Source organism: Ranitomeya imitator, chromosome 3 (assembly GCF_032444005.1).
Source record: "Ranitomeya imitator isolate aRanImi1 chromosome 3, aRanImi1.pri, whole genome shotgun sequence".
Lineage (NCBI taxonomy): Eukaryota > Metazoa > Chordata > Amphibia > Anura > Dendrobatidae > Ranitomeya > Ranitomeya imitator.
Genome location: NC_091284.1, coordinates 74,284,289 through 74,300,065, shown reverse-complemented (window position 1 = coordinate 74,300,065; position 15,777 = coordinate 74,284,289). Strand labels below are relative to the sequence as shown.

Below are 15,777 nucleotides of genomic sequence, written 5' to 3'. Positions count from 1 at the left end.
ATACCGTGCCAATATTGCTGATTGGTCACGGCCTTCCGTGAGCTACCAATGACCGAAGCAGTGTTTAAATACCGCGCCAATATCGCTGATTGGTTGCGCACGGCCGGCTGCAACCAATCAGCGAAGCGTGGTTTAAATCCCGCGTCAATTCGCGGCTGGACTGCGTCTGTCACTGATTGGTCGCAGCATGTCGGGGGTTCGGGGCGCTGGATGTCAGGGGTTTGGGGTGCAGGATATAGTACAGCCACGTAGCATATAAACAACAGACACATAGTATATAGCAAAGCCATATAGTATGTAGTATATAGCACAGCCACGTAGTATATAGCACAGCCATGTAGTATATAGCAGCCACGTGGAATATAGCACAGCCCATAGTATATAGCCCAGACACTTAGTATATAACACAGCCACGTAGTATATAGCAGCCACATAGCATATAGCAGACACATAGTATATAGCAGCCACATAGTATATAGCACAGCCATGTAGTATATAGCAGCCACGTAGAATATAGCACAGCCACATAGTATATAGCACAGCCACATAGTATATAGCACAGCCACGTAGCATATATCACAGCCACGTAGTATATAACACAGCCCACGTACTATATAACAGACAGCCACGTAGTATATAGCAGCCACGTAGTATATAGCACAGCCCGTAGTATATAGCACAGCCACGTAGTATATAGCACAGCCACGTATTATATAGTACAGCCACATATTATATAGCAGCCACATAGTATATAGCAGCCACGTAGTATATAGCAGCCACGTAGTATACAGCAGCCACATAGTATATAGCAGACATGTAGTATATAGGAGCCACATAGTATATAGCAGCCACATAGTATATAGCATAGCCACGTAGTATATAGCACAGCCACATAGTATATAACACAGCCCATCCACTATATAACACAGACAGCCACCTAGCATATAGCACAGCCACATAGTAAATAGCACAGCCACGTAGTATATAGCAGCCACATAGTATGTAGCAGCCACATAGAATTTAGCAGCCACATAGTATATAACAGCCGCATAGTATATAGCACAGCTACATAGTATATAGCACAACCATGTAGTATATAGCACAGCCCCGTAGTATATAACACAGCCCACGTACTATATAACGCCTACCGTTGAAGCAGTGCAAAACGCGCGTCGGGGCAGAGGGACGTAAGGGACTCCACGCCGATCCATACAGCGGTATGTACTTGCCAGTTTCTTCTGCGTTATATTCATTGTGGTACCTTATGTGCACACTATTTTGTATGTATTGCCTTTAGGCAGCATCGTTTAGCACATTAGTTTACTGGACCCCTTCTCGCAGTAGATTTCATTGGGATATTGTTTTTCCTTTATTCATTGTTGTGGCACATGGCTATAGTACATATTGGGTTTAGTGTGTGGATTCCCAGGACTTTGTGTCCCTTTTTTGGTACATTCCAGCACCTTTTCTGTATTGTGTTTTTAAATTTTATTAATAAAGCTTTATGGTTTTATCAAGTATCTAGGTTTGAGACTCCTCTTTTTATTTAGAGAGTATCTCATGTTGTGTATCATATATTTCCAGATACTTTGTCCATGTGTGGATGGACTTTGTTATTTTTGGGGCTATTTTTGTGATTTCTTTATATAGCAGCCACGTAGTATATAGCAGCCACGTAGTATACAGCAGCCACATAGTATATAGCAGACATGTAGTATATAGCAGCCACATAGTATATAGCAGCCACATAGTATATAGCACAGCCACGTAGTATATAGCACAGCCACATAGTATATAACACAGCCCACACACTATATAACACAGACAGCCACGTAGCATATAGCACAGCCACATAGTAAATAGCACAGCCACGTAGTATATAGCAGCCACATAGTATGTAGCAGCCACATAGAATTTAGCAGCCACATAGTATATAGCAGCCACATAGTATATAGCACAGCTACGTAGTATATAGCACAACCATGTAGTATATAGCACAGCCACGTAGTATATAACACAGCCCATGTACTATATAACAGAGACAGCCACCTAGTATATAGAAGAGCCACATAGTACATAGCACAGCCACATAGTAAATAGCACGGCCACATAGTAAATAGCAGAGCCATGTAGAATATAGCACAGCCATGCAGTATATAGCACAGCCACATAGTAAATAGCACAGCCATGTAGTATAAAGCAGCCACATAGTATGTAGCAGCCACATAGTATATAGCAGCCACATAGTATATAGCAGACACATAGTATATAGCACAGCCACGTAGTATATATCAGCCACGTAGTATATAACACAGCCCATGCAGTAAATAACACATCCCACCCAGAATATAACACTGCCCACGTAGTATATATCAGTCATGCAGCATATAATGTAGCCCACGTAGTATACAGTACCTGTGTGACTCGCGAGACTGCTAAGTCATCTGGGTAATTTCTCAATGCATCTCTGGGAATGGAAGCTAGCGGCAGCCTCGTCGCTCTTGCGCATCAGTGGACGTCGGAAGGTGAGAATAGCACCATTTTTTATTTTTTTTAAATGATTTTTAATATATCTTTTTACTATTGATGCTGCATAGGCAGTATCAATAGTAAAAAGTTTTTCACACAGTGTTAATAGCAGCGTTAACATACTGTGTTACACTGCGTTATGCCACGGTGTAACAAAGTCAGTTTAACGGACTGCTAAAACGCTATGTGGGCGGCGGGCGCTGACTGGGGGGGAGTATGGAGGGGGCACTGACTGCAGGGAAGTGGGGATCGGCCATTTCGCGGCCGGACTGTGCCCGTCGCTGATTAGTCGCGGCCGCTGGCTGCGACCAATCAACGACTTGGGATTTCCATGACAGACAGACAAACAGACAAACAGACGGAAGTGCCCCTTAGACAATTACATATATAGATTCTTAGTAACGTATATAAGAAATATTTTTTATTGTGTTCTGTTGAAATGTACACTAAACAATTTCTATATTTACATCAAACAGCAATTTATAACCAAATAAATGGGAGTAAAGGCATAGTGGCAGTGTTCTGTGTGTGTCTGGCAGCTCTTCTAGATAATGAACTCATTTGAGCAAGATCTCTTCACTTTAATTGTCTTGTTTATGTGTGAAATTTCCCATTATGCACGCATGCTGGTTTGATGCCACTGCCTTCAAATTCAGGTGAAAGAAAATGTAAGTACCTCATTTGGAAATGATGATAATTATAGGGACACAAATTTGGACACCTCAGGCGCCAGAGGAAAAAAAAAACAAGAGGGAAACATTACTATACCTTCAAACAATGTTAAGTATTTACATAAATAGAAAGATAGAAGATAGACATGAGCTAGATTTCATTATTTATTATTATTATTATTATTATTATTAATAGATATATGATAATAGATATAGATAGATGGATGGATGGATGGATGGATGGATGGATGGATGGATAGATAGATAGATAGATAGATAGATAGATAGATAGATAGATAGATAGATAGATAGATAGATAGAGTAGATACATACTATGTTTCCCCGAAAATAAGACCTAAAATGATTTTACAGGTTTGGAGTATGCTTGGAATGTAAGTTCTTCTCCAAGAATAAGCCCTAGTTACAGTTATAGCCAGCCTAATGTTAAAAATAATAAAAAACAAAAAACCTGCCATTCTCACACTCCGTAATCCGCCGAGCCGCATGCGCCTGCTGCCATCTTCTGTTCCCGGCGATGCATTGCGAAATTACCCAGATGACTTAGCGGTCTCGCGAGACCTCTAAGTCATCTGGGTAATTTCGCAATGCATCTCTGGGAATGGAAGCTGGAGGCAGCCTCGCCGCTCGCGCGCATCGGTGGACGCCGTAAGGTGAGTATATAACTATTTTTTATTTTAATTATTTTTTTAACAGAGATATGGTGCCCACCAAAGGTCTTTAAGCAGTCTTAACTTGAGAATAGAAACACTGGGGGCCACTAAGAGAGTGGGGACCCTGAGAAATTGATCTTTTCCCTAACACCAGCCCTGTATACCAGCTTGACTGCAGTTCAGTTCCTATAGACTCCTACAGTCAAGAGACCTTTGGTGGCATCATGGTTAAATAACCGTGAAGTCACCAAATGTCCTTAAGCAGTGGTCTTAACCTCAAAATAAAAATGCTAGAGGCCCCTAAGAGAGTGGGGGCCCTGAGCTATGGCCCAGTTTGACTCCACGATTTTTTGCACTACCCAAATTTAAAAATACATAGTGTCTTCAGTGTGTGCTGCCTGTGTAAAAATTAGAAGGCATGCATTGCCCCACAAAAGGAAACATTTTTGGAAGGTTTATACAATATATGTTAGCCCAGAAACCCTGGTACTGCTATGTGTGGGCAAATAGACTCTTGATTACTGCCGGTTAGTATCTGTTTTCCACCAGGTGTGATAGGTTAACATCAATTAGACATTAGAATGGTTGTGTTTGCATTACAGAGCTCAAAACAGGTTCATTTGACTCTAAGGGGAATTCAGAAGGTTATACACATATTTTCCAGGCAAATAGAGGCGTTTTAATTATGTGACTTGAGGAGAAATTATTCACTGCAAATAATTATTTGGTTAAAATTCAACGAAGTTGGCGTATTTGAATTTCAAAAGATCCGCTCATCTCTCATCCTTAGCATTGATGTCACATTTCCACCAAGACTTGCTCCTGTGGCACTCATTCTGTCACCAGGTGCCTCCATATTTATTCTGCGGACAACTCTCATGGTAGAAGAGATATTGGATTCAGAACTTCTGGATGGCACAGGCTCTGTTCATCCATTTAAGGGTGGATTGAACCTACAATGCCATCCAGTCTGGTAGAATGGGTGTATGTGCTTTCCAGATGGAGTTATCAGCTCCTTGCTCCTGTGAAGAGCATCACACCCTACTTAGGCTATGTGCACACGTATTTTGGAGTTCTGCGGATTTTTCCGCAGCGGATTTGAGAAATCCGCAGGTAAAAGGCACTGCATTTTACCTGCGGATTTGGCGTGGATGTACCACAGATTTTGTGCGGATTCCACCTGCGGTTTACACCTGCGGATTCCTATTATGGAGCAGGTGTAAACCGCAGCGGAATCCGCACAAAGAATTGACATGCTGCAGAATGTAGCCCGCAGCGTTTCTGCGCGTTTTTTCTGCAGCATGGGCACTGCGTATTGCGGTTTCCATAGGTTTACATTGTACTGTAAACGCATGGAAAGCCGCTGCGGATCTGCAGTAAAATCTGCAGCGTGTGCACATAGCCTAAAGCTTCCAGCTTACTGCTTGAAGCTGTGAGATATAGTCGTGTGCTCCTCTGGTTCATGCCTGTCTGTTTAGCTAATTTTTGTATCATTTTCCCTTGTTTTGACCTCTGCTTGTATTTTTTTTAATTTTTTGTGTCCTCATTTTGTACTTTTCCTGCCCTGTTGGTTTTGACCCGGCTATCTGACTACTCCTGCCAGTCTGCACCACTGTTGTGAATTCCGCTCTTGGGCTCCCTCCGGTGGTTGTAAGTGGCACTTTTGTGAGTTCTGCTCTTGGGCTCCCTATTGTGGTTTCAAGTGGTATGGCTGCTCCTTGGAGTTAGCTGTCTTCAGCTGCTTCCACTGATCGTCTTTTCTGTTCGACTATTTATGCCTGGTTCTGTCCTTCAGCCAGTGCCACTTGTAAATGTTCCTGGTTGGATTCACATCTCTTTGGAGTTCCCTGTTATCCTGACCAGTTCTGCAAAGCTAAGTTTTTGCTTGCTCTTTTCTGTTCACTGTTTGTGGACTTATCCGTTCAGTGCTTCTATGTTTGTCCAGCGTTATCAGTATGAATAAATTCTGTCTTGCTGGAAGCTCTGGGAAGCAGATTTACCCTCCACACCTTTAGTCAGGTGTGGAGATTTTTAGTAAACTCTGCGTGGATTTTTGTAGTGTTTTATACTGACCGCACAGTATTCCATCCTGTCCTATCTATCAAACTAGACTGGCCTCCTGTGCTCATCCTGGTTTCATTCTGTGTATGTCTTTTCCCTCTCTACTCACAGTCATTATCTGTGGGGGGCTAATCTATCCTTTGGGAATTTTCTCTGAGGCAAGATAGTTTTCCTGCTTCTATCTTTAGGGGTAGTTAGCTCTTAGGCTGTGATGAGATGCCTAGGGAGAGTTAGGAGCATTCCACGGCTACTTCTAGTGTTGTGTTCAGCTTAGGGACTGCGGTCAGTACAGTTACCATTTTCTTCAGAGCTCGTTCCATGTTGCTCCTAAACCACCGTATCATAACACACCACCAAACAGCAGCTTATTTCATGGGCCCAGCACAGGGGCTCCTGTTTATGTGTTAAAGGGTAAAGACGCTCTGGTAAGTAGAGTGGCTTGCGCTAAGCCTGACTATGGTAGCCATTTCAGTGTTGCAAGGCAACATTACAATTAACTGGAGACCTAGTTAGGCTACTTTCACACATCAGTTTTTTGTCGTCAGGCAGTATCCGGCAAATTTTGGAAAAAACGGATTTGTTGCAAATTGTGAAAAACTGATGCTACGGATCTGGGCTTTAACCGGATCGGTTTTTTTAAATTAACCCAAGGGATAGAGATTGGACTTCCTGTTTCGGGAAAAGAGGAGAGAGAGAGAGAAGAGAGAGAGAGAGAGAGAAGAGAGAGAGAGACCCCAGAACGGAAAATGTGCATTATTTGAATGGAGAAATGCATGAAAAACTGGATTCGGAGGCCAGATTCATCATTTCACATCTCCGTTTCATACGTTTTTCGCCGGATCAGTCGCTGGGCGTTTTTTTTTGCCGGACAGAAAAAATGTTCCTCTGTACGTTTTCTCTGTCCGCCGGAAACAGCTTTTTTGATGGATCCGGCAAAAAAACTGATGAAGCGTGTGGCCATCAGGCACAGTCCGGTGCTAATACAACTCTATGAGAAAAAAACGGATCCGGCAGAAAAATAAACACATCCTTTTTTTTTCAAACTCGCCGGATTGTGCCTGACGGCAAAAACCTGATGTTTGAAAGTAACCTTAGACCGATTATAATGGTAATGTATGTAAATTATATATGTTTTAGTGGTTGCCTTTAGATAATAAAATTGCATCAAGTTTAAGTCTGAAATCTTCATTCTTTCACTCATTCTCAGACCACTAATATGCAGTTTGCAGCCTGATCTAAGTTTCAGATTTTTCTCTTATGGGAGTTTATCTCCATGAAATATTTCCTAGATATGATGTTTTTTGTCTGCTGTTGTCTATGTCAGTTCATTTAATCTAAAAAAACCCAGGAGAGTTGAAACGTCTTATCTATTGTTACTGAAGATAATAATTTTTGGTGAAATAACAGTTATTACTGTGAATTAAGTCTTTCACAATAAAATATTACATTATCACTTTTTCAATGGACGATAAAGTATTCAATGAATTTTTGTATCAGTTCATCAACACAAATTCGATGATGCACTTTCCTACTTAAGGGCTCGCTCACACTGGCGTGTAAAAAAATCAGTCCCATTTTCATCTAGGAGAGTGGGATGATTTTTCCATCCTTGTCATCCAAGTGGTGTCCGCATACAATCCGTTTTTTTACTCAGCAGCTATTAATCTTTTTTCAGAACCATTTACAGTTTCCTATGTTACAGAATTGTAATATAACCATAAAAATAAGATGCCGTACTGATGTGATGCAATTTTTTTCTTGCACTTTCCGATTTCGGAGTGAAATCGCAGCATTCTGTGAAATTTTTTCCCATGTCGAATACAGCTGAGATGCAGATCTGCACATTGAATAACATTGAGCCAAGTGTAATATGATTTTTTATAGGATTGCACTCATCCAGTTTCTATGCAAGTGTGAGCGAGCTCTTAGCACTTTATTCCAGCCTGTTCTCTCTAGCCTTCTTGAAACTTTAGACTACATTCACATTTGCGTTCTGCCGGGCTGCGTCGGGCACAGCCGCGGCGACGCATGTGCCATGCACCCCTATATTTAACATGGGGGCGCATGGACATGCGTTTGCATGCGTTTTGAGATGCATGCGTCTTTTTTGCCGCAAGCGTTAGGGCGCAGAGGACGCAGCAAGATGCATTTTTTTTTGCGGCCAAAATCTGGCAAAAAAATTACGCATGCGTCGCAAAACTATGCGTTTTGCATGCGTTCTTGTTTGCGTTGTGCGTTGCGTCGCCGACGCAGCCCTGCACAATGCAAATGTGAACGTAGCCTAACATGCTTTTTTGGCTTTCCGCACTGCATACTTTTTACCATGTGTACCTCCCCATCCTTGCTGCTATCTTTAAGGCCAAGTGCACACATTCAGTATTTGGTCAGTATTTTACATCAGTATTTGTAAGCCAAAACCAGGAGCGGGTGATAAATACAGAAGTGGTGAGGTGTTTCTATTAGGGTATGTGCACACATAGAACGGAGCTCTACGAATTTTTCCGCAGCAGATTTTAGAAATCCGCAGGTAAAAGGCACTGCGTTTTACCTGCGGATTTACCGCGGTTTTTATGCGGAATTTGTGGGGATTCCACCTGCGGTTTTACATCTGTGGATTCCTATAGAGGAGCAGGTGTAAACCGCAGCGGAATCCGCACAAAGAATTGACATGCTGCGGAATGTCACCCAGCAGCATTTCCGCACGTTTTTTTTCCGCAGCATGGGCACTGAGGATTGCGGTTTCCATAGGTTTACATTGCACTGTAAACGCATGGAAAGCTGCTGCGGATCCGCTGCGGATCTGCAGCAAAATCCGCAACGTGTGCACATAGCCTTATACTTTTCCACTGATTGTTTCACTCCCGGTTTTGGCTTACAAATACTGATGTAAAATATTGACCGAATACTGAACGTGTGAACGTGGCTCTAAAACTGAAAGACCAGAGAGAGTATTCAGAACCAGGAGCAGGAGCCCTAATGGATTTATAACATTTTTGCAAAAGCTCGTTAAACTATTACAGACACTTTACAAGGGCAAAACGGTAGAAACTTTTTAATGAATACTACTTAGAAAATTGCTTAAGATTGCATTTAGGAAGCAAACGAGCAAAAAAAAAAAAAAATCTGTGTATAGATGTATATAACATTTAAATCATTTTCAACCTAGTCTTAAAAATTTTTTTTGAACATGATATTAATAATAATAGTAATTAACATACCTTCATTTTGTGATTGCTGTAAGGTCAGATGTTGAGAATAATTGTTCCTGTCTGTACAATTGTGTTTCTTTTTGGTCTTTTTCGCTTTGTACATTTCAAAAGAATTATAATCTGTTCCGATCTCCAGTGCGGAATCTATTTATATGCATCTAGGAGGAAACAATATGACATTACTGAAAATATTCAATGATTGCAAAGTAAAACCATGAATAGCCTTGCAACTAAGGCTACGTTCACATTAGCGTTCCGCTAATGTGCGTCGCTGTTGCGTCGGCGACGCAGCGGCGACGCAGCGGCGACGCGCCCCTATGTTTAACATAGGGGACACGTGCGTTTTTTGGGTGGCGTTTTTTGACACGTGCGTCGTTTCCGACGCTAGCGTCGGACGCAAGAAAATGCAACAAGTTGCATTTTTCGTGCGTCCGATTTTCGTCAAAAAACGACGCACGCGTCGCAAAACGCAGCGTTTTTGCGTGCGTTTTGCGCGCGTTTTTTGTGCGTCGTGCGTTGCGTCGCCGACGCACCGGCGCGCAACGCTAATGTGAACGTAGCCTTAATAAACTGAGATAGCACAGACAATGCGAAAACACTAGAAATCATATATATAGAGAGGAACTTACCAAACTGAGCGCATAGGAAAAGCACAGTTCATCATAGCAAACAATCAGATTTTTTTAACATTTTTTAATTTTAAACTTGACCCTACAAAATGAGAGCTTTAATGTGATTGGATGATATGGGCATTGTCTCCATTTCTATGCACTAGATTTGATAAACCTCCCCCGTACTGTTTGCAGAAATAAAATTCTGAGTGTAAGTTTGCATCAGTGATTGAATTAAGCGTACATATATTCAGTTGAAATTTCAGATGTTATTATCTTCTGAGAGCGGCCAAAAGTGCCTTGGCAATCAATAATCAGTCAATTTCATCAATTTGATTTGTTTGGTGAATTTCCGCAGACAAGGTGGATTTTATACAACGCATCTCTTTATAGTATGAGACCATCAATTACTAAATCTTCCTTTACCTGAAAGCACTTCTACTGGTTAAAGTGGGACAGACACCCAAACACAAAGGATTCTTCAACTTTTAATAGAAACTAGTTACAATCAATACCTAGATACGGCCTTTCTGGTGTCCATGACAATTCATTTCATTCATGAAAGCTGCTGGTTTCCAAATCAATGAATAAAATAGATTGCGGGAAATGTAATGTCAGCACACAGAATGCTGGCATCCACGACAATTCCATTCACAAAACAGAATGATCAGAACTGTTTAATCCTCTAAAGAACCTTTTCTAGAACCTTCTGTACTAATAGTCCTATACGTTGGCCAAACAACAAATCCATACAGTTGCCCATATTTGTTCATTTTCATAGATTTTTTATTTATTATTACTTTTGTCAGATTCAAGTTATTTCTGTGACCATTGTGGATTTTTCTGTCATTAAACGAGGGGTACTAACAATTTTGACCAAGTGTAAAACCCAATGGCTGCCCCACTTGTGATATGCAAGAAAGAGCAGTGTGCAGTGATTCATTTTTTGCAGTCTGAAGGTATGTTCAGCGTCGATATTTATTGAACACTTTGTTCACAGAACGGAGAACTTATTTTGTGTCAAAGAAGTGTGAATGACTGGATTGAGAAGTTCGAGGAGGTTGCACAATTGTCAGCCATGAAGATGGAGCTGGACGTCCTTCCACATTCATCTTGCCCCATCAGGCTATCACGTGTTGGGTCCTCAGAAACAGTGTTTTTACATGGAACTAAACAGGTGATAGTCCGATAGGATGAAGATTCACATATGATGACGAGGAGAAGACAGCAGTGAACTCGTGGCTCGCAGCTAAGCCCAAAAATATGTGTTAATGAAGAAATACAAAAGCTTGTTGACAGATGCAGCAAGAAGTGCAATCTCATGTAGCGATTTATTGCTCATAATTTACCATATTTTTCAGACTATAAGATGCACTGGAAAAAAAGATGCACCCCAAATTTTCAGGAAGAAGATAGGGAGAAAAATAATGTAATGTGTCAAATGGGAGTCCATCTTACAGTCCAAATTCAGCTTACCAGCAAGGAAGGGGAGCAGTAATGGAACGGGGGCACAAAAGGTGTGCGGAATGATGCTGCAAGTCCAATCCCAGGCTGGTAGAAGGGGGTGTTTGGTGGTGTTCAGCAGTGTGTTTTGTGAAATCCCAGAGTCCCCTCATGTCCATGATGGACTTTGGTAAAATGGCCACCTTAGGTGGTGCATGTGCAGATTTCGATCTCGGGAGCCCTCCGGCAGCCATTTTCCTGGAGTCTACCATATTGAAACCATGGAAGTGTGGAGGCTCTGAGCTTTTACAAATTGCTGGCGGAGCCCTCACACCATTGAGCACCCCCTCCTACCAGCCTTGGAAATGCAGCATCGCACCACTGAACACCCCCTCCTTCCAGCCCATGATCTGCAGCATCACTCGCAATATTGCCCAACTTCTGCGGCCCCCCAGTAAGCGACATTTGGTCAATAAGACGCACCCCATTTTCCCCAAAATTTAGGGGAAAATGTCTGTCTTATAGTCTGAAAAATATGGTAAATACAGATGTAATAATCTTTATAATAATACTTTATTAACAAAGCCAAGTAGTACATATTCTGACAAGTTATGGATTGCTACATTTGTACACAATCAAACTAATAATAGTAGAGAAATAAAGAATCAAAATACACATCAGTACATGAATACAGAACCAAAACCACTATCAGTATAGGAACACATAATGTATAGAACCATCATTAGTCCAAAAAAGGGAAAAAAAATAAAAAACAACAGACAGCACAATTAATCCATCAGTCCATACTAAATAAACAAAAGAGAATTTATTTAAAAATAAAAATAAAAATAATGTGCAAAAATTAAAATGTAGTTATATTTAATATAAATCCCCTTTCAGTGAGGCTAATTGATTTGGCCTGTGTAATTTTAGGACTGGCATTGGTATATCCATTGTGTTTTTATTACATTACTGAGCCATCTTGTTCTTCTAGCACTTGTTTTGTTAATGTCTTATAGAAAATGTACAGTTACAGTACAATTGGCAATAGTTAAATAGGCTGTTTTGAACTAAAAAATTGGTGACCTGTCCATCAGAGAGGTCATCAATATCAGATCAGAGGGGTCCAACACTCGACACTGACACTTATCAGCTCTTATTTATTCTTGTGGCATCGTTTTGTAAACAATGTTAAGAGCCAGAACAGCATGGCTTTGTACACTGTACACTTTCCAATGAATAAGAGATAAGGTGCAGTATCTGGAAACCACTAAACTGTGTACAGAGCCTTGCCAGAATAGTTAACAGTTGTTGAGTATTAGAGCTGGGTGTTGGACTACCACTAATCTAATACTGTTGACTAGTGATGACGATGAGCGAATATACTCTGTACTCGAGATTTCCCGAGCATGCTTGGATGTCCTCCGAGTATTTGTAAGTACTCGGAGATTTAGTTTTTCTTGCCGCAGCTGAATGATTTACATCTGTTAGCCAGCATAAGTACATGTGGGGGTTGCCTGGTTGCTACGGAATCCCCACATGTACTTATGCTGGCTAACAGATGCTCGGGAAATCTCGAGTATCGAGTATATTCGCTCATCACTACTGTTGACCTTTCCTGAGGCCATAGACCATGAATTAATTTGCCCTGGACAAACCCTTTAAAGAACACCTTCCTTCTCCTAGAAATGTTCTTGAAATAAAATATAAACCTTAAATACAAATAAGAACATTTTATTATTTAATGTAGTGATAGTATCTCTCAATGTTTAAGAGGTTGGAGATGGCTCTCACTGTTTTGATGGTCTTACTTCTGGATTGGAATATACAATGATGAGGGGGAAACTCCAAGAAACTTTGCAATATACCTCATATCATAAAATTCTACTTTCTTCATTTATGATATGATATGGGCTGCCTACTCATTGTGATGTCAGGCTACACAGCCCTTTATACTCTATGGAAAGTAAAGGGGAAGCTGACTTCAGGAGCAGAGCGAGAAAACAGGCAGTGGGAGATACACATAAAAATCTAATTGAGCAGATATGAGCAGATCTTTCTCAAGTCAGCCTCCATGACAGCACTACAGGAGGTTCGCAAATGTCAAATTGCCCCACCCAACTTCCTCTCTTCATTGTTTTTCCTGATTCTATGGGCATGAGTAAGTCATTATGCAGTGCTCTGTGGCAGGCAATAGAGATTGTTTTAAGTACCTTAAGTCCAGGCAGCTGAGGATGATCACCTATGCCTTCCCTTCTATAAAATGAGGAAAATGGTATTATATGGCCACATCATGTAGGTGAAGTACATACGTGTACACCAAATTGTGTACTAGCTGGACTTGTAATCAACCTTGTCGTAACTACATCATGCAAGGGGGGAATGTGGAAACCACAGAAAAACGACAACAGGGGAAAAGACTATAAATATCAAATAAATCTTTATTAATGCAAATTACATACAAGTTAAAATACGGACCATAACATAGAACAGAGTGCCAAGATAGTGCAAAACACAGGAAAACTGCTACCTGTGCAAAAAAAGACATGCAGCTGAGGAACTTTCTACCAGTAGTAATAATACAAGGTTATATGAAAGGGGATGTAGCTAGCCAGCTACGGCACCTCCTATAAATATAGATGGTGTCCATGTACACCTAAACATTGGACCCTACAAACAAATGTTAGAAACACTAACACGGCTCTGACGGTAATAACCAGTATGCAAGTGCAAATAATGAGCCAACATGTTTACACATGATCATAAAGGGTAATGCCCATACATGGAGGTCATACAAGAAAGACCCAATCTGCAGATTAAATCCAAAGCTACTTCCCCATAGCCGCAACCGTTAAATTGCAAAGACTCCCCACATGGTGTAGAGCAGGCACAGCTGCTCCAAAGTATATTACCTGCTTGGGCGGCTAACAGTACTCTGCCAGAACCTGGAGCTGCACATCCACCCGACGCGCATTTTGGAGGGGAACTCCTTCGTCAGGGGGCGTCCTCCAAAGGAGTCTGGCAGTGGCTCTCGTACACAACACAGGCGTACTAGGTTAAGCATTTCTGTGTATGGGACCGTTGGAGAAATAAGTGTCGGATGAATGATCATTTAACCGTTGCACATATTATTCAGAAATTTAAAATCCATGGGACTGTAGCCAATGTTGTGAATTCTGTGGTCAAGCTCCCTCCTGTGGTCATGAGTGGTACTTCGGCTGGTTCTGTCTATGAGCTTCCTCTGGTGGATGTGAGTGGGGCTGCGGCTTCTGAGTTTCCTTCCTCAGGTGACGAGGTTAAGTCGTTAGGTGCTCCTCTATTTAACTCCACCTAGTTCTTTGTTCCTGGCCTCCAGTCAATGTTCCAGTATTGGTCTTGCTATCTCCTGGATCGTTCTTGTGGCCTGTCTGCCCTGCATAAGCTAAGTTTTGCTTATGTTACTTTTGTTTGCTATATTTTCTGTCCAGCTTGCTATATTGGTTTTTCTTGCTTGCTGGAAGCTCTGAGACGCAGAGGGAGCACCTCCGTACCGTTAGTCGGTGCGGAGGGTCTTTTTGTCCCCTCTGCGTGGTTGTTTGTAGGTTTTTGTGCTGACCGCAAAGCTATCTTTCCTATCCTCGGTCTATTCAGTAAGTCGGGCCTCACTTTGCTAAAATCTATTTCATCTCTGTGTTTGTATTTTCATCTTACTCACAGTCATTATATGTGGGGGGCTGCCTTTTCCTTTGGGGAATTTCTCTGAGGCAAGGTAGGCTTATTTTTCTATCTTCAGGGCTAGCTAGTTTCTCAGGCTGTGTCGAGGCGCCTAGGTCTGGTCAGGAGTGCTCCACGGCTACCTTTAGTGTGGTATGATAGGATTAGGGATTGCGGTCAGCAGAGTTCCCACGTCTCAGAGCTCGTCCTATGTTAGTAACTAACAGGTCACTTGTGTGCTCTTAACCACTAGGTCCATTGTGATTCTGAATCACCTGTTCATAACAGTACTGGAGGCCCAAAGTACTAATGCTTCTCAATAGAGGGAAAAGAGAAGTTCTGAGACCATTTTTTTTTCTTTGCACTGTGTTTTGTCTCTCTTTTCCCCTAGACATTTGGGTGGTTCTGAACACAGGTGTAGTGATGGACATTAAAGGTCTGTCTTCTTGTATGGATCATCTCACTGCAAGAGTACAAAATATTCAAGACTTTGTGGTTCAGAATTCTATGTTAGAAACAAGAATTCCTATTCCTGATTTGTTTTCTGGAGATAGAGCTAAGTTTCTGAGTTTTAAGAATAATTGTAAACTATTTCTGGCTTTGAAACCCCGCTCCTCTGGTGATCCAGCTCAACAAGTTAAGATCATTATTTCTTTATTACGCGGCGACCCTCAAGACTGGGCATTTTCCCTTGCGCCAGGAGATCCTGCATTGCGTGATGTTGATGCGTTTTTTCTGGCGCTCGGATTGCTGTATGATGAACCTAATTCAGTGGATCAGGCAGAGAAAAATTTTCTGGCTCTGTGTCAGGGTCAGGATGAGGTAGAGATATATTGTCAGAAGTTTAGGAAGTGGTCTATGCTCACTCAATGGAATGAATGTGCGCTGG

The 15,777-nt window shown here is 41.6% G+C and overlaps 1 protein-coding gene across 1 annotated transcript in view; it reads right to left on the bottom strand.

The window, feature by feature from the left end:
* HTR1F (5-hydroxytryptamine receptor 1F) overlaps positions 1 to 15,777 on the bottom strand; it is a 502,912-nt gene that overhangs the window by 78,143 nt on the left and 408,992 nt on the right. Inside the window, exon 3 of the mRNA XM_069760044.1 lies at positions 9,151 to 9,299. The gene's annotated coding sequence lies outside the window, so the exon portion shown is untranslated. The remainder of the gene's footprint in view (positions 1 to 9,150; positions 9,300 to 15,777) is intronic.